Below are 19,181 nucleotides of genomic sequence, written 5' to 3' on the forward strand. Positions count from 1 at the left end.
TTTCATTATTCTTCATTATTTAGCATGCCTTCTTTTGATGTACCTTTTTCTCCCAATAATGAATCTTATATGCTTGATTGTGCCCCCTCTCCCCGTGATGATGATTATACTCATCCTTCTAAAGTTGATGCTTACAATCTTGGTTGTGATCCTTCTCCCCTTGTTAACCCTCAATTTTCTTCATCCTGTGAGTGTCCGATTGATTATTTAGAATCCCTTATTAGGTGTGTTGAGCTTGATTCTACTTTTGGGCCAAGTAAGGAGTTGTTTTTAAATTCCATGAGAAGTCAATTGGAGATGATGAATAGGAGTGAAGAGCGTATTGAGGAGGTAATAAGGATAAAGGAAGAGCTAGAAAGCCAATTGTCATCTTTGTTGCATGATCTTGAATCTTTCAAATCCCATGTGTGTATTGAAGATGATGATAATGATGTTTTTGTGCAATCAATAGATTGTGAGGAAGACAATAATGAGCTTTTGAGTGAAGGAAAGAGAGTTGAGAGTGAATTAAATGATGATTTTATGAATCAAAACCCTCTTTCTTATTTTGACCAAGTGCATGTTTGTGATTCCTCTATTCATGAGTATTTGGACTCATTTGAGATTATGTCCCATTTATTTTGTGAGGTTCAAATGAAAAATAATGACATTTTGAGTGAGTTCATTGAGAATGCTTCATGGGAAAGAGATGAATTTGCATCCATTCATGCATGGTTTTGAGATCTTAGGCTTTCAGATTTCTAAGGGAAATGTTGTTTATCGTCGTGATAGGGAATTGGAAGATGAGGTTGTTTCTCTTGGAGATTGGTTGTTTGAGGGAGATGTAGATCACGAGTGTTCTTCTTTTGAGAATTCAATGATTAATTTTCATTCCCTTATTAGTGATGAGAGGCAAGGTGGTGAAAATGAGATCATTTGTGAGACCATTTCTCCTATCCCCCCACGTCATCATATTCCATTTTCAAGAAAATTTGATCATGTTCCCTCCTATCCCATGTCACTTCCTTCTTTTCTCAAAGAGCCTATTGGGGACCCTCTTTCTATTTGTGATCTTCAAGCTCCCCACTCATCGATTATTGAGGAAAAGGGTGATTTTGCCACCAAAAAACATTTTAAGGAGAGTTTGCCTTCCTTTTCTTTTTCTTCTTCTTCTTCTTCTTTTGTTGAATTTTCTTTTGATTCTTCTTCTTCTTTTTCTAGGCATCTCTCTCCTCATTTGCGTGCACTATCCTTGTTGCACGTTATCTTCCCGTCATTTTCCTACCTTCTTTCTTATGAAATGTGTAGTAGTGCATTTGATAAGCTCTTACGATCCTTGCAATATTATTTACTAGAGCGGTCAAGCTTGGACCTTAAGCAAGCCTTTCTCGGGAAGTAACCCGTGTTTATTGCTTTCATTTTTTTTATTTTTAGAATAGTTTTTGGCCTCATGGAAATGTTTGTGTGCTTGGTGCTAGGTACATAAATTAATATACTCTTATGCATTGGTTTGGATCAAGAATCAAGGAAGTTTGACTCCACTTTTGCTAGCACATGGAAAACAAGATTCAATTTTAGAGGTAGTCGGCTTCAAGAAGGTTTAATTAGGTCATTTGCGGGTACTATACCCACCTAATATCCGGTAATATCCTTCCTTGCTCTTCCTCTAATGATTTGTGACTTGTTGGACATATGTTGGTTGGTTGGATGACTTTCTTTCTTTTCTCCTCCCATGGATTCTTTGGTTTAAAGTTTGAGCATGTTGCCTCATTCAAGCTTGGGGGAGGGTATTCTATCATGTTTGGTGGAATTTTGATTCATATATGCCATGCACATTTGTATATGCATTTCTATTTTATTTATTTTGAAAATTCCAAAAAGATTTTGTTTCTATCAAGGCAAATTTGCAATGTGTTTTATTTTGTTCTTACTTTTGACATAATACGCTTGGACTTGAATTCCTGAATGTCTTTATTCCTAAATTATAAAGGTATGCACGGTTTGAGAATGTGTTAGGTTGACTCTAGGATATGATATGCTAAGGTAGTTGTTAATAACTTTGAGACCATGAAGCCCTAGTTCACTTGCTTGTGGTAAGATGGAGTTGCTCTCTATGGTGGAAATGAAATCAAGAGTTAGTTATTGCTATCCCTAGTGAGGTAAATTGTTCAAGCCTTCATCATACTTTGTTGAGCGGCATATTTGGATCCTTAGCTATTGCATTCTCGTATCTAGAACTTGACTTTTAGCTCCCAAGATCGCGACCGTGCCACTTTAGGGGATGACAAAGGAATTTCTCTTTTTATAGGATAGATTTTCTATTTTTGAGTTTAGTTTATATTTGCCCCTCTTGCTAGCCCTTTTGAGCCATATACCTTCTTTTCTCTAGCCACAATACAAGCCGTGAAGCCTTGGTTTCACTTTTTACCTTTAGTTTTGTGAAGCAATTTAGTTTTCGAGCTTGTTTTATTGTTTATGGTGCAAGTTTAGAATTATGAGTTTATTTGCAAAGCAAGTATGTGTTGTATATAAGTTTGTGCATAAAAGCAAATGCATTTTGAGAAAAAGTCGTCCAAAGTTAAAGAGGCAAGGACTTTTAAATGAAAAAAAAATGTCGAAAAAAAAAGGTAAAAGAAGAATGAAAAGCACAAAATGATTTTGTTATAGTTGTTTTTTTTTTCCCTATTTTTGTTAGTTTGTTTTAAATAAGCTTGGGGGAAATTTATTTTATGAGCATAGTTGGTACTTTTGTTTTGGATTCGTTTGGATCTTGTGGAAAAAGTTCCATCCGAGCTTCACATGTAGGTTTACCACTAATTTCAAAAGTTTTCCACACCTTTACTCTCCTAGCCTGTGTGTTACAACCTTGAAATTCCTTTTGATCCTAGAGGGTTAAGTCATTTAGTGGTGGCAGGAAATAGGAATCATCCCCATGCTCTCGTGATCTTTACTATCTTTTGCAGGTTCCATGTCGATCCTAAGCACGGTAGGAGGCCCCTTGGCCAAGTATGGAGGCATGGACAAAGACAAGAGGAGCAAATGGGAAGGAGAGGAAGCAAGAAGAGGAAGTTCAAGAGGAGGTGTGGCCGAACCTCTAAGAGGTTCAGTCGAACCAAGGTGTGGTCAAACTTTTGAAAAGTTCGACCGAACCTCCAAGACAGTTTCAACCAAGTTTTCAGCATGTTTACAGGAGGGGTCGGACCAGGAAAGTTCGACCAAACAAGGATCAGGGAGGTTCGACCGAACCTACCCTGAGTTCGGCCGAACCTACCCTGAGTCCGACCGAACCTACCTAGAGTTCGGTCGGACCTTTTCCCATTTTAGCTGACTTTTTGCAGAGCTTCCTAAGCAATTTTGTAAGAGGTATAAATAGATTTTTTTTGCTCATTAAAGAACGGATTTTTTTTTCAGTTTAGAATAGATTTTAGGTTAGTTTTAGGTTTTAGAGAGAGAAACTCTCAAAATTTTAGAGAGAGAAAGTGAGGAGCACAATGGTTTTCATGGATTTTGGATAAGCAAATGAGGAATTTGAAGATCTCCACCTTATATCAATGAGCATTTCTTACTTTCTCTTCTCTTATTGCTTTATTTAGTTGCTTTCATTATGCTTGAGTAGTTTCCCTTCTACTAGGTGTTGAGTGAGGCTTTGTAATGATTATTTTGAGTTATTTGAGATAAATTTGATGATAATTGTGTGATTAAATTGATTGAATTGATGTTGGCATGTTGTTTGTTTTAGATTGGATTGATCTCCCATGATAGCACACTTAATTGCATATTGGTTTTAGTTTGACAAGGGATTGTGAATTAGAATTGATATATTTGATTGCATTTTGGGTAATTTTCTTCTATGCACCTAGTCAATGAGGGATCTAGGCTAGGAATTTGAGAGATTACTTTTGAGTGTAGTTAATTCTCATTATAATTCTTTCTTTGCATGATTGATTATCAAATGGATTCTCATTAGCTTATTAATTGTTCTAAGTGGATCTTTTCCCCTAGTAGACTTTATCATACCTTGTTCTTTATATGTGTTTTAGTGTAGTTGTAGTGTCCTTTATCCGTAAATCGACTTCGGCATAGCTTAGGCATTAGATTAAGAACAATCTAGCATTACCGTTCCTTGTGGTTCGACTCCGAACTTACCACTAGACTTGTTTAGGGGTTAGTTTTAGGATTTATAAATTTATTTGATTGGGTGTAGAATGTGCGACCGTTCTAACGCCCATCAAAATGATGGCGCCGTTGCCGGGGATCGAACCCGGGTCACCCGCGTGACAGGCGGGAATACTTACCACTATACTACAAACACCTCACTCAAACAATTTAGGCTCATTCAAACACATTTATAACAAACACCTCACTCAAACAAGTACAATGGCAAGCAAAGGTTCGGTCCACGGAGAACGGGAATCAAATGCTAAATAATCTTAATGCTCAAGCTAAATCGAAATCAAGGTATAAGTGGTGATTAACTAACAAACTACAACTAAAGGTTGAATTCAAGGGATTAAAACACTAGGAGAATGGGATTCACTCAACCAATAGCAATTAGGCAAATAGGGAGGAATGAGGTTAATGGAATAGCAAAGACCACATGTAAGATCAACATCAAACGATATGAAAACAACTCAGATTACTAAACATAGATCCCTCATTAACTTAGCAACAAAAGATACATAATCATATTGCAATAGGTAATGAAACATTCAACTCACATTTCCATGTCGAACCAAACATTTCATGCCATCAAGTTCAATAATCTAGGTTAATTACATTAAGAACTAACAAGCAATCCCATATAATCAAGTTTAGTCGCAATCCATCATCAAAATCACTCCCAAACTCACATAATCACCAATAGGTTGAGTTTCACCCAACCCCTAGCCAAGAGGACTACTCACAATTCATTGTGAGTACATGCAAATTCCAAGTTTGGATTATAAGCGATTCTAAGATTTGGAAAAACAAGTGATTATCTATGGACAAAGCTAACATGCAACAACAATATATCAAGATTGAGAGAAAATCAAGTGGCTTACAAAACAAAAAAATAAAATCAGAAAATAATGAAGGACAAATGAAAGAAGTTACTATTGAAGCTTCAAAAATGTTGGATAATGGCTGAAATTCTTGAGATAAATCTTGAAATTTGCTTCTACAATGATTAGATTTGAGAGTTTCTAAAACTAAATCAACTAATTTAATGAAGTTGCTAACTAAGAGAGAGTATCTTTTTTGCTGAAAACTATTCTACTGTTTTTCTTCTCTCCCCCCGAAAAACGATCTCAAAAGGACCTTAAATAGTCCGTACAAAATTGGCTGAGATCGGGAAAAGGTCCGACCGAACTCTGGGTAGGTTCGGTCGGACTCAGGGTAGGTTCGGTCGAACTCTGTGTAGGTTCGGTCGAACCTCCCTGATCCTTGTTTGGTCGAACTTTTGAGGTTCGACCTCTCCTGCAAATTTGCTGAAAACTTGTTTGACATTGCCTTCACTGCACCCAGGAGGTTCGGTCAAACTTTTTTCAAAAGTTTGACCACACCTAGGTTCGACCGGACCTTTCAGAGGTTCGGCCACTCCTCCTCTTGCACTTCCTTTTCTTGCTTCCTCTCCTTCCCTTTTGCTCCTCTTGCCTTTGTCCATGGCTTCCATACTTGGCCAAGGGGCCTCCCACCGTGCATAGGACCGTCATGGAACCTGCAGAAGATACCAAAGTTCACGAGAGCATGGGGATGATAAAATAATGCATAAAGATTATCAAAATAAGCGCAAATAAGCATTACTTTTCATCAATACATAAAGAAGACAAAAGAGGATAAATGAGGTGGAAAAAACTAAGAAAAATAAGAGGAAAAAGACCTAAATGCTACCCCTAAGAGTGACATAAATGTCACTCATCAAACTCCCCCACGCTAAGCCTTTGCTCGCCCTCGAGCAAAGAAAAGGAAAATGAACAAGGGAGAAAGAATTAGTTATTCAAACATGCAAGGAAAAAAAGAAAAACCGAAATTGCTTTTAGCAAAAGCAACAAGCCATTTAAACCCCAAGGTCGCCGATGAGGACGAGTTGTGATCTCGTGAGGGTTTCCAAAGAGCATACCCCACAACTCTTACAAAATTGTGTTCAAGACAAACCAAAAACAAGGGAAAGAGAAACAACAAATCTAACACAAATCATAGCCAAGTCGAGCTTTTGGAGATAACAAACATGAATGAGAGTCAAACTTTCTGAGTAGTAGAAGTGAGCATGCAAGGGGATGCCGAAAGTTGATTAAAGGATAAGTCATGCTAAGCATAGAGAACTCAAACATGCACCACTCCCCCCGCATTCCATACAATCTTACCGCGTTCCCTCATCTAGATTCAAATCCGCCCTTGGAGATAGCATCAAGTGACTCCTCGAAGGAGCCGGAACAAAGATAAAACACTGCAAAATAGAGGAACTCGACATCTCACCAAGTCATGCCTTCTCCATATGCTTGAGTTCCAGCTCCCTCATCCGACTAGTGACTCAACCAACCTAGGTCAACAGGGCATTGAAAGGGTTGTAACGTTGACTAGGGGGTAAGGGTGTGGAGGAATTTGGAAATTGGTGCTTTGCCTAACCGTGAAGCAAAGGGTGATCAAGCCTCTTTTTCAAAATCAATCATCAACCAATTTTCAAACTACGTTGCCACAATCTTGAACTATAATGCCAAACACTTTTGAGCTTTCGCTTTCCTCTTACATCTTCATTCATCAACTCTTCGTTTGTCACATTCTCTCTGTTTTTTTTTTTTTTTTTTTTTTTTTTTTGTTTCTCTTTTATTTTTTTTTTTTAGCTTCAAAGGCTTTTTCTAGGATTTACATTTGCTTTTCTTGAACACATATTCACAAAAACACTGCTTCACTTTCCAAGTAGAACCATTCCCTTCCAAATTTCAAATCAAAACTACAATAAGCCCTCATGGCTTGAGCTTCACGATTCTAAGGGTGAAAGTAAAACAAAAGGGCCATGGGCTTGCAATGTGCTATAATCAAGGAGGGGAAGACTCAACATGGTAAGGGCAAATGCAACCCAAAAATACAAAAGATAAAAAATAAAATAATACTAGAAAACAAAAATAGTCACCGAATGAAGAATGCCTTTGTCATTCGTAGGTTAGTTCGGTCTCGATCTCGGGAGCCAGACGCCAAGTTCTAGATCTAAGAATGCCTTGGTGAGGATCCTACGCCGCTCATACAAGTAATGTTGGAGGCTTGAACAATAAAGCTTACATCGGGTTACAAAAACCATCTCTAGGGCTTCAAATCCCCTAATGAGAGCAACACTTTCTTACCACAAACAAGTGAATTTGGGTTCGATGGGCCTAACGAGTTCTAGAACAACTACCTTAGCATGAACTTGTCCCAGAGTCAACCAATGGCAATCCTGAAGCATGCAAACTTATAACACTCAAGAAGCAAAGCATTCAAACACACGATTCAACATTATTATGCTCGAAATGAAAATGAAACAACTAAGCTTTTCGTGGTTTGCCATGAATAAAAAGGAAAATCTTTTTCATTTTTTCACATTTTTCGAATTTTTTTTTTACTATTTTTTTTAATGCAAGGAGTACAAGAGAGATAAGAGGCTAGTAAACATATAATTCTCAATCGACAAACAAAGATCGTTCGGCATCAATACCAATGATCACCAGATTCCGTGGAATCAAATGCAAACAACCTCGAACAATCAACTCCATTCTAGTCTAAACTAATTATGCACACAAAGAAAAATAAAGGAAAGTAGGGAAAGATCTCACCAAATGCTGCTTGAAATAGAACACAAGGTAAAATTGCGATCTCACCAAGGTTTCCGGAGCTTGAGTTGCTCCTTATTCCATCATTTTGTGCTTCCGTTTTGAAGCTACAAGGAAAGTGAGCCAAAAGAAAAGAAACACTACAACTATACAAAGAAAAGTTAGTGAACAAAAGGAAAGACTAGAATTATAAACAAAAGAAAATGATTGACAAAAAGCTATCTACAAAATTTGGATTAAGGGATTTGGATTTTGGGATTTGGATTATGGGATCAAGAGAGAAAAGGGAAAAACAACTTCAAATTTTTTTTTTTTTTTTTTTTTTTTTTTTTTTTTTTTTTTTTTTTGGAAATGAAGCTTCAAAACATCATCATCATAAGAATATTACCAACCAAAAATCATCTCTAACTACAATAAATTCATTATCCCTGATGGTTCTCCATATGCACAAGCTACCATCCTACCACACTACCCTCCTATGTACACTTCAACCAAAAGGAACATCCTCCCCCACGCTAGTCTTTTGCACGTCTCGAGCAAAAGGAATAGGCATGAAAGTCCGGGGGGAAAAGGGAAGGAGAGAACCCTCATTGGGGGTTTCTATCCTCCCGTTCCTTAGGAGGGTTCATGAAATCAAACCCCGGGCGATCCATGAATGGATGGAAAGGTTGGTTAAAGTGCTCATAGGGCCACCCTTGTGTACCCCAACCACCATCAAAAGGATTCAGGGTTGATGGACTTGCCGGATCATAGGCGTAGTCACACCCACCCGGCCGATAAGGGTTGTATGGTGGGGTACCAACACGTTGGCATGGGTCGATAGGACCTTCCCAATAAGCATAGGTGTTGGGGGAGGGGTTTTTAGGGTCATAGGGGTCCCAATGTGGAACTGGACCCTCTTGAGGCGAGTGGTAGGGATAGTTAACATAGGGCGTTTGAACGCCCGCTTGCACAAGACTATCATAGTTCATCCTTGCGTAGTACCCCCATTGTTCAATAGAAGCCTGATTATCATAACGAATACCATCGAGGGTACTATGCAGGGCACTCATATCAAAAGGAGAAGAGGAAGAAGAAGAAGATGTCTCACCTCCCCCACTAGGGGGGGGGAAAGGGATGCTCCACTTGGTAGACCGGTTGAGGGTGAGGGATTGCACCGCGGACTTGATTTTTCCTTAATTCATCGGGGATGAATTTTCGCGCAATCTTCCACCTTAGCGGGTTAGAAGGGTCTACCGAAGTGTGAGGAGGATCCGGGAGGACACACCATTCTTCTCCATTATCAACCAAGAGGATAAATTTGCGATTCTTTGTGGTGTAGTTGATGAAGCGTTGGTTGCGGAGAGCAACAATAGAAAGAGCATAAGGAGGGTAGCCGACGACCTCTTCTTCTTTGTTTTAGAGCACATGGGGGAGCAAATCAATTTGGTCCTTGTAAGCTCCACCATTCAAAGAAAGGGCAATGAGGGTGATCATGCCCCCCATGTGTATCTCATCACCAAGCCGCCCATCTCGAGTGTCCAACAATCTCGAGATAAAAGTGGTGGAGCATTTGAACTTTAAACGCTGAGGATTGTCGGCCAAGTAAAGGCAAGCTACCTCATCTTTCACCATAGAGCCGAGGTTTGCCTTGAAGAATACGACATACTGAAGGAGCCGGGCAAAGTATCTCAAAGCAATATGGATGATGTTGTTGACCTTTGCGGTGTTAGTGCGAAAGACGGGCTTGGTGGAGATGCTCTGCCACCATTCTTGTTCATTATAGGGAATGCGACACATTGAGGTCATATCGGAAGGTCGATGCATCCCGGTTGCTTGCCAATGGAAGATCTCATTGAGCTCACTCTCGGTTAGGGAATGGTCTTCGTTGAACATATGAAAGTGAAGAATAATTTGAGATTCTTTCCCTTCATCATCTTCTTCAATGACTTCCTTGCGGAGGGAAGCAAGGAACTCCAATGTGACGCGCTCATAGGTGTGAGCGTGGAGGTCAATGAACTCGCCCCAACAAAAGTTTTGTGCGAGCCGGACTACTTCATCCATGATGCCAAGGTTTCTTAAGGTGTTCCCGCAGAAGAACCTTGTAGATCGTATGGGACGGTCTATGAGGGTTTTATAGACATCCCAAAAGTGTTTGTTTGGAGCGATGATGCCATGATCATAGATGCTGGGTGGAGGTGGAAAATTGGACGATGAAGATTCACCCGTCCTCTTCCTCTTGGACTTGCTTTTGCCAAAAAGATGCATTGTGAATCTACAAAAATCGCCAAGAATTAACATTAGGAAGATTCAAGCCAAAAGGAGGCACAAGAAGCTCGCCGAGATAAAAAGTGTGTGCAATGAGAGTAAAAGCCATGAGTTGTGAAATAGATGTAGACGGTAGCAACAATACAATTCAAGGCATTAATGGACACTTATAAACCAAGGCATGAGCTAAAAATCCTATGGCAATCGAATGCAAATCCTAAGAAAACCTAGGCGAAATTGGGCATAATGTCCCCTAAAATTCATGAAATCCACTCAAAACTCATCGAAATCAAACCGAGAACAATTAGTAATAGTCACAAAATTCCATCCAACTCAAGAATTTCTCAATCAAAATGTAGCATGAACAACCTAGTGAAAGATTAACACATTCAAGCAAACAAATTGAAATCATGAAAACCCAAGTCATACATGCATATTCATCATGAAACAAGTTCTACTAACAACAACCAACCAATTACAACAAGGAAATCCCAATAACCACTTAAATCAAACAAGCCATGACTAACAATATCAAATACCACATATCATACTTGAACATGTAAAACATGGTAAAACAAAGAGAAATTGAAGAAATGAGCTTGCAAAAGCTAGAATAACCATACCACAATTGATTGGAAGTAAGTAGAAATCAAGAAGTTTCAAGTCACTCAAACCCTAGAAATTGGGGAAAATTTAAGGAGATTAAAGGAATTGAGTAGTGGATGTTAATGAAGTGAGGAGGGAAAAAGATTGGAGTGATTTTTATGGAGATTTGAGGTTAAAGGAGGGGTGACAATGGAGTATTAGGGTGAGAAGGAGAAGAGTAGGGAGAGAGAGAGCCGAATGTATGAAGTAAGAGCGAGAAAGCGGCGGCTCAAGCCTATTAATTCTGGGCAAGCTCGAAAAAGGTTCGGTCGGACCTTATGAGGTTCGGTCGGACCATAATAAGTTCGACCAAACTTTTGAAAAGTTCGGTCGAACTTTTGGATTTTCCAGAAACTGCCAGAATTCAGCCTAATTTGATTTCCAGAACAAGAGCGGCCGAACTTTCTGGGGGTTCGGTCGGACCAGCATAGGTTCGACCAAACTTTTGAAAAGTTCGGTCGAACTTTTTGATTTTCCAGAATCCGACAGTTTTTAGCCCATTTTGAGTTCTAGGGGAGGAGCGGCCGAACTCTTGGGTGGTTCGGTCAAACTTTTGCAAAGTTCGGCCGAACCTTATTGCAGTTTGGTCGAACACCCCTAAATCCCTCTATCTGAAAATTTGCACAAAACTTCCCCTCAAGACACACTAAAATACAACACAATCATGCCTAAGGTATATGGAAAATGCATTCCTTTTTAAGGCAAGACAAACAAGAATACCAACACAACCCAAATACACGCAAAACCATCAATCCAAAGTTGTGAAAGAAGAAAAGAAAACATCAAGCAAATAGAACAGAGGAGGGTTAGAAACTCGGGTTGCCTCCCGGAAGCGCTTCTTTAACGTCACTAGCTTGACATACTTCACACACTCAAAAGATGAGATTGCATTGCATTGACTCAATCAAACCAACATGAGCATCCTCATAATAAAGCTTGAGGCCATGCCCATTGACCTTGAATGACCTCGATCCATCCAAATCATTTAGCTCAACGGCTCCATGGGGGAACACCTCCTTAACGGTGAATGGACCACTCCACCTTGACATGAATTTTCCGGGAAATAGTTTCATCCTTGAATTGTAAAGCAACACCTTATCTCCAACATTGAAGGTCTTCTTTTCAATTTGCCGGTCATGCCACTCCTTTGATCGGGTTTTGTACAAGCTTGCACAATCATAAGCATCCATCCGTAGTTCCTCTAACTCATGCAAGTCTAGCCACCTTTGTTCACCTGCACTCGCCAAATCAAAGTTGATCTTTTTGATAGCCCATTGAGCACGGTGTTCAAGTTTAACCGGAAGGTGACAAGACTTACCATATACAAGCCGGTAGGGGGTAGTGCCGATGGGGGTTTTGAAAGCGATTCTATAGGCCCAAAGGGCATCATCTAGCTTGTCCGACCAATCTTTCCTATTCCTAGCCACTGTTTTCTCAAGAATTACCTTGATTTGGCGATTAGAAACCTCCGCTTGCCTACTTGTTTGTGGGTGATAAGTCGTGCCAAAGCGTTGATGGACCCCATTCTTTCTCAGCATCTTTTGAAACACATTATGAATAAAATGAAAACCATTATCGCTAACCACTGCTCTAGGGATCCCAAATCTTGGAAATATCACCTTTTTGAACATCTTCATCACTACCTTGTGGTCATTAGTTGGGGAGGCAATGGCTTCAACCCATTTAGAAACATAATCAACCGCCACAAGGATGTATTGATTTCCATTAGATGAGGGAAAAGGTCCCATGAAATCAATGCCCCACACATCAAACACCTCAAGTTCAAGAATCGGTTGTTGAGGCATTTCATTTCTCTTAGAAACATTACCGGTTCTTTGGCAAGAGTCACATGTTTTCACAAAACCCCATGAATATTTGAAGATATGAGGCCACCATAACCCGCTTTGTAGTACTTTCAAGGCTGTTTTGCTGGCACCCATGTGCCCTCCCCAAGGATCGGAGTGGCACATCTTCAAAACACTCTTCACTTCATCATTTGGCACACATCTACGGAGTAAACCATCTACTCCTCTTTTGAAAAGGATCGGATCATCCCATATGTAATGCCTTGCTTCCCTTTTCAACTTCTTCTTCTGGTTCCTTGAAGAATTTGGAGGAAACTCCCCACAAGCCAAATAGTTCACCAAATCCGCAAACCAAGGAAGATCTTTCTCGGCCAACAAGTAAAGCACATCATCTTTTAACTCATCACAAATTGGGACCCCACAGGGGAAGAGCTGTGCACAAAGGTTTGAACCATGGGGCAGGGACGGCGACCAAAAACAGGAGAGCACTCGTCATTATCTTGCACGTTCTCTAACCGGGATAGATGATCCGCAACCACATTTTCGGCCCCCTTTTTGTCCCGAATCTCTACATCTAATTGTTGAAGTGATAGCACCCAACGAAGAAGACGAGGCTTGGACTCTTTCTTGGCCACAAGGTACCTAATAGCCGCATGATCAGTGTAGACAATAGTTTTGGAACCAATGAGGTAGTTCCAAAACTTCTCAAAAGCATGAACCACGGCAAGAAACTCTTTCTCCGTTGTGGTGTAGTTCCGTTGAGCTTCATTCAAGGTCTTAGACATGTAGTAAATCACGTGAAGCCTCTTCTCTACCCTTTGCCCCAATACTCCTCCAATCGCAACATCACTTGCATTGCACATAAGTTCAAATGGCAAATCCCATCTTGGCCCTTGCACAATTGGAGTTGAGATTAAAGCCTCCTTTAATTTGTTGAAAGCTTGGAGACACACTTCATCAAAAATAAAGATGGCATCTTTTTGAAGAAGAGCATTTAGGGGTCTAGCAATTTGTGAGAAATCCTTGATGAATCTCCTATAGAACCCGGCATGCCCCAAAAATGACCTTACTCCTCTCACATTGATTGGTGGCGGAAGCTTTTCTATCACTTCAACTTTGGCCTTGTCAACCTCAATCCCTTTGTTTGAAATCTTGTGACCAAGGACAATTCCCTCTTCCACCATAAAGTGGCATTTCTCCCAATTCAAAACCAAATTGACCTTCTCACATCTTGTCAAGCACTTGCCCAAGTTGGACAAACAATCCTCGAACGAAAGGCCCCCTACCGAGAAATCATCAATGGAAACTTCCATTTCGGCTTCAAGCATGTCCCCAAAAATACTCATCATGCATCTTTGGAAGGTTGCCGGTGCGTTGCAAAGCCCGAAGGGCATCCTCCTATATGCAAAAGTTCCATAGGGACAAGTAAAAGTTGTTTTCTCTTGGTCATCCGGGTTTATAGGGATTTGAAAGAAACCCGAATAACCATCAAGAAAGCAATAATACTTGTGCTTGGTTAGTCTTTCAAGCATTTGGTTGATAAAAGGGAGAGGAAAATGATCCTTGTTGGTGGATGCATTTAGACGTCTATAATCTATGCACATCCTCCAACCAGTCACCGTTCTAGTTGAAATGAGATTACCATTCTCATTTTCAACTACGGTCATTCCTCCCTTTTTAGGGACCACATGAACGGGGGAAACCCATCTAGAACTCGAAATGGGGAAGATGATGTCGGCATTAAGGAGTTTGGTGATTTCTTTCTTCACCACCTCCCCCATTTGAGGATTGAGTTTCCTTTGCCTCTCAATGGAAGGCTTAGCACCCTCCTCAAGTGTTATGTGGTGCATACATAAAGCGGGGCTAATACCTTTCAGGTTATCTATGGTATAGCCTAAAGCACCTTGGTGATCTCTCAAAACACCACATAACATTTGAGTTTGGCACTCGTTCAAAGAAGAATTCACAATAACCGGAAAAGTTGAATTGGGGCCCAAAAACTCATACCTTAGGTGTGATGGTAGAGGTTTCAACTCTACCATTGGAACACCCTTACCTTCTCTTGAGGTAGCTACTTCTAATGCATTATGCGTTGTGATTCCCATGCACACTTGCTCATTGCTTGATTCTGTACTTCCTTCAAGCATTTCTTCATACAATGCCATCTCTTTGCTTTGGTCTCCTATCTTTTCCTTGTTCAAAAGGACATTCACAAGGGCATCGTTAGTAGTGAGAAAGTGCTCATGCATAGAAGTTACAATAGAATCAATAGTATCAATCATCATGCAATTATCAAGACTAGAGCTTGGATATTTCATGCTCTCATTCAAATCAAATTCTATCACCTCATCTCCTACTTTTAGTGAAATTTTAGCACTTTGAACATCTATTAAAACACCCGAAGTAGCAAGAAAAGGTCTTCCTAGAATTATTGGAATGTTAACATCTTCATCCATATCTAACACAACAAAATCCACCGGAATTACAAACTTTCCCACTCTTAGGGGAACATCCTCTACCTTACCCTTTGGAAATTTAATGGATCGATCGACCAATTGTAAGGTAATGTTAGTGGGTAGAAGTTCCCCTATCTCAAGTCTTTGATATACCGAATATGGCATAAGGCTAACACTAGCCCCAAGGTCACACAAGGCATTATCAATTTGCATTTTATATATTGCGCAAGGGATTGAAAAGTTACCGGGATCTTTTAACTTTGGTGGCATCTTATTCATGATAATAGCACTTCAATTCTCGGTGAGATTCACCGTTTCCACCACATCACACTTTCTCCTTCCACTCAAAATATCTTTTAAAAACCTAGCATAGTTAGGCATTTGCTTGATAGCATCGGTAAAAGGGATTGAAAGGTGAATTTGCTTCAGTGTTTCAAGGAATTTTCCGAATTGCACATCTAATTTGTGTCTCACAAATTTATGGGGATATGGAAGTCTTTGCAATTGTTTGGTTTCTTTTTCACTCTCTTTTTCTTTTTCATTCTCTTTTTCTTTTTCATTCTCAAAGGCTTTCTCTTCTTCATGCTCAAAATCACTCTCAAGGGGAGGCTCACTCATGTTCACTTTCTCATTGTTTTCCTTAGGGACACTCTCTTCCAACACTTTCCCACTCCTAGTTGATATAGCATTCACCGGTTTCTTGGGGTCAAGTCCTTGGGGTGGAAGTTTAGAAGTGCTAGCTCCCTCTTTTAAAGCATTGGCCAATTGAGATATTTGTGTTTCAAGCATTTTGTTATGGGTCATTACTTCATTAAACTTCTTATCACTAGTGGCCATGAAAGTGTTGAACATTTTGGCTTGGCTTTCCATCATCTCTTCTAGGCTAGACTTTTGTGGAGGTGGTTGAGTGTAACAATTGTCTTGCTGTGCTCTAGGATCTCTCACATTGGAATTAGCATTTTGGTTGTTAAAGCCTCTATTACCATTATTATTCCAATTGTTCCGGTTATTAGAACTCCCCCCTTGGTGGTATTGGCCTTGATTTCCATAGTTTCCTTGATTGTTATGATTATGGTTACCATAAACACTTTGTTGGTTGTAATTACCTTGGGGATTTTGGTCCCTTTGGTTTCTACCACCCCATTGGTTGTGGTTGTGGTAATCATAATCATTTCCTCTTTGATTGAAATTATTCCCTTGCCCTCTTTGATTGGGTGGTAAGTATCGTTGGTTGTCATTCCTAGGTCTATTATCATAAGACAAGGCATTGACATGTTCATTTTCATACTCATTACCATCATCATTAAGGGGTTGGGATTGGGAATCAAAATTACAAGAAGATGTATCATGGTCATAAGACCAACAATTATCACAAAATAAGAATCCACTAGGCATGTTATTAGATGTAGAAGTAGAAGGGTTAGAACTCATACCTCTCCCCTTAGATTGGGAGGAAAAGTCTTGGCGCGAAGTGGAGGACTCAAGCTTAGCTTTGATCGATGTCATCTCCTTTCCAAGATTTGTAATTTGGGATGTCAAGTTGTTTATAGCATTGAGGTGATCTACCGAATAAGCCGCCCCCCCACTCTTGCTTGTGGATTCTCTTTCATTTTCTTGCCAATCCATGTGGTGCCTTACCACATCTTCAATGATCTCAATCACTTGATCTTCGGTTTTATTCATGATTGGCCCACCGGCTCCCGCATCCAAGCTTGTTTTGCCTTGAGAACTCAAGCCTCCATAGAAGATTTGTAAAACTTGGTATGTTGGGATTCCATGGTGAGGGCACTCTCTTTGGTACTCCTTGTACCTCTCCCAAGCTTCATAGATAGTCTCACTACCCCTTTGCCGAAAGCCTTGAATTAGAGCTCTTGCCTCGGCCGTCTTCTTTTGAGAGTAGAATCTCCCTAAGAAAGCCGTGGTGACCTCATCCCAAGTCCTCAAATAATTGGGTCTCACCTCCTTCTCAAGCCATTCAAGAGCCCTTCCTATTAAGGAGAAAGGAAATAGTTTTAGTCTCACAAACTCTTGAGTGACCCCATTCACCTTGATCGTGTTGCAATATTTCTCAAACTCGTTCAAATGTTCAAGAGGGCTCTCGTGTTTTTCTCCACTAAATTGTCCCCTCTCAATAAAATTTATCATTGCGGGCCTAATCTCGAAGTCATTGGCCGGGGTGTTTGGGGGAGCAATCCCACTTGAAGCTCTATAAGCTCCCGGAGTTCCCATCTCCTTCAAAGGTCTTGGAGGTGGTGGTGGTGGGTTGTCACCCATTGGATTTCTTCGTGGTTCCGGGTTGGATTCTCTTCTTGGGGAAGTGGAGGACCGCGAACGAGATCTCATTCTTCTTCTAAGGGTTTGCTCAATCTCGGGATCGTAAGGCACCAACTCACGATGTTGAGTCCTACGCATACGCACTCAACAAACACAATTAGTAGCAAGGCTACAAGCGTAGCCAAAAAGGAAAACAACTCTTTTTGTGTTTTTTTTTAAAGGTGAATTAGACTCAAGCAATCAAATAGCAATCAACAACACCGCTCCCCGGCAACGGCGCCATTTTGATGGGCGTTAGAACGGTCGCACATTCCACACTCAATCAAATAAATTTATAAATCCTAAAACTAACCCCTAAACAAGTCTAGTGGTAAGTTCGGAGTCGAACCACAAGGAACGGTAATGCTAGATTGTTCTTAATCTAATGCCTAAGCTATCCCGAAGTCGATTTACGGATAAAGGACACTACAACTACACTAAAACACAAAGAACAAGGTATGATAAAGTCTACTAGGGGAAAAGATCCACTTAGAACAATTAATAAGCTAATGAGAATCCATTTGATAATCAATCATGCAAAGAAAGAATTATAATGAGAATTAACTACACTCAAAAGTAATCTCTCAAATTCCTAGCCTAGATCCCTCATTGACTAGGTGCATAGAAGAAAATTACCCAAAATGCAATCAAATATATCAATTCTAATTCACAATCCCTTGTCAAACTAAAACCAATATGCAATTAAGTGTGCTATAATGGGAGATCAATCCAATCTAAAACAAACAAGATGCCAACATCAATTCAATCAATTTAGTCACACAATTATCATCAAATTTATCTCAAATAACTCAAATAATCATTACAAAGCCTCACTCAACACCTAGTAGAAGGGAAACTACTCAAGCATAATGAAAGCAACTAAATAAAGCAATAAGAGAAGAGAAAGTAAGAAATGATCATTGGTATAAGATGGAGATCTTCAAATTCCTCATTTGATTATCCAAAATCCATGAAAACCATTGTGCTCCTCACTTTCTCTCTCTAAAATTTTGAGAGTTTCTCTCTCTAAAACCTAAAACTAACCTAAAATCTATTCTAAACTGAAAAAAATCTCTTTCTTTAATGAGCAAAAAAAAATCTATTTATACCCCTTACAAAATTGCTTAGGAAGCTCCGCAAAAAGTCAGCTGAAACGGGAAAAGGTCCTACCGAACTCTGGGTAGGTTCGGTCGGACTCAGGGTAGGTTCGGCCGAACTCAGGGTAGGTTCGGTCGAACCTCCCTAATCCTTGTTTGGTCGAACTTTCCTTGTTCGACCCCTCCTGTAAACATGCTGAAAACTTGGTTGAAACTGCCTTGAAGGTTCGGTCGAACTTTTCAAAAGTTTGACCACACCTTGGTTAGACCGAACCTCTTAGAGGTTCGGCCACACCTCCTCTTGAACTTCCTCTTCTTGCTTCCTCTCCTTCCCTTTTGCTCCTCTTGTCTTTGTCCATGCCTCCATACTTGGCCAAGGGGCCTCCTACTGTGCTTAGGACCGCCATGGAACCTGCAAAAGATAGAAAAAATAACGAGAGCATGGGGATGATAAAATTATGCATAAAGATTATCAAAACAAGCGCAAATAAGCATACTTTTCATCCATAAAAAAAAAGGAAGCCATAAGAGGAGAAAAGAGGTAGAAAAACCTAAGAAAAACATGAGAAAAGAGACCAATTCACTACCCCTAAGGGTAACATAAATGTCACTCATCACGGGGCTAGGCAGGGCCGGGTGCTAGGGCTGAGTCATTGGGGAAGCATGTGAAGGGAGTGTGTTTGTGTGAGGACAAGTGGCACAAGGAGAGGAAGGAGTGGGGAGGAAGTATTGTCCCCTCCTCTCAAAGTGGTCCTCAGTTCTCTTTACATACAACAAGGACACTTGTTGATTTATTACTTGCTTGCCTATTTATTTTATTTTAGTTTTAAATTAAATTGTGGAATTTCGTGATCC

The 19,181-nt window shown here is 40.1% G+C and overlaps 1 non-coding gene across 1 annotated transcript; it reads right to left on the reverse strand.

Moving 5' to 3' along the window:
* Positions 1–4,219: 4,219 nt before the first annotated feature.
* TRNAD-GUC lies at positions 4,220–4,291 on the reverse strand. Its single transcript has one exon. It is a non-coding gene; the product is annotated as a tRNA-Asp (tRNA).
* Between the last annotated feature and the right edge of the window lie 14,890 nt (positions 4,292–19,181).

This window comes from Chenopodium quinoa, unplaced genomic scaffold (genome assembly GCF_001683475.1).
Source record: "Chenopodium quinoa cultivar QQ74 unplaced genomic scaffold, ASM168347v1, whole genome shotgun sequence".
Classification (NCBI taxonomy): domain Eukaryota; kingdom Viridiplantae; phylum Streptophyta; class Magnoliopsida; order Caryophyllales; family Amaranthaceae; genus Chenopodium; species Chenopodium quinoa.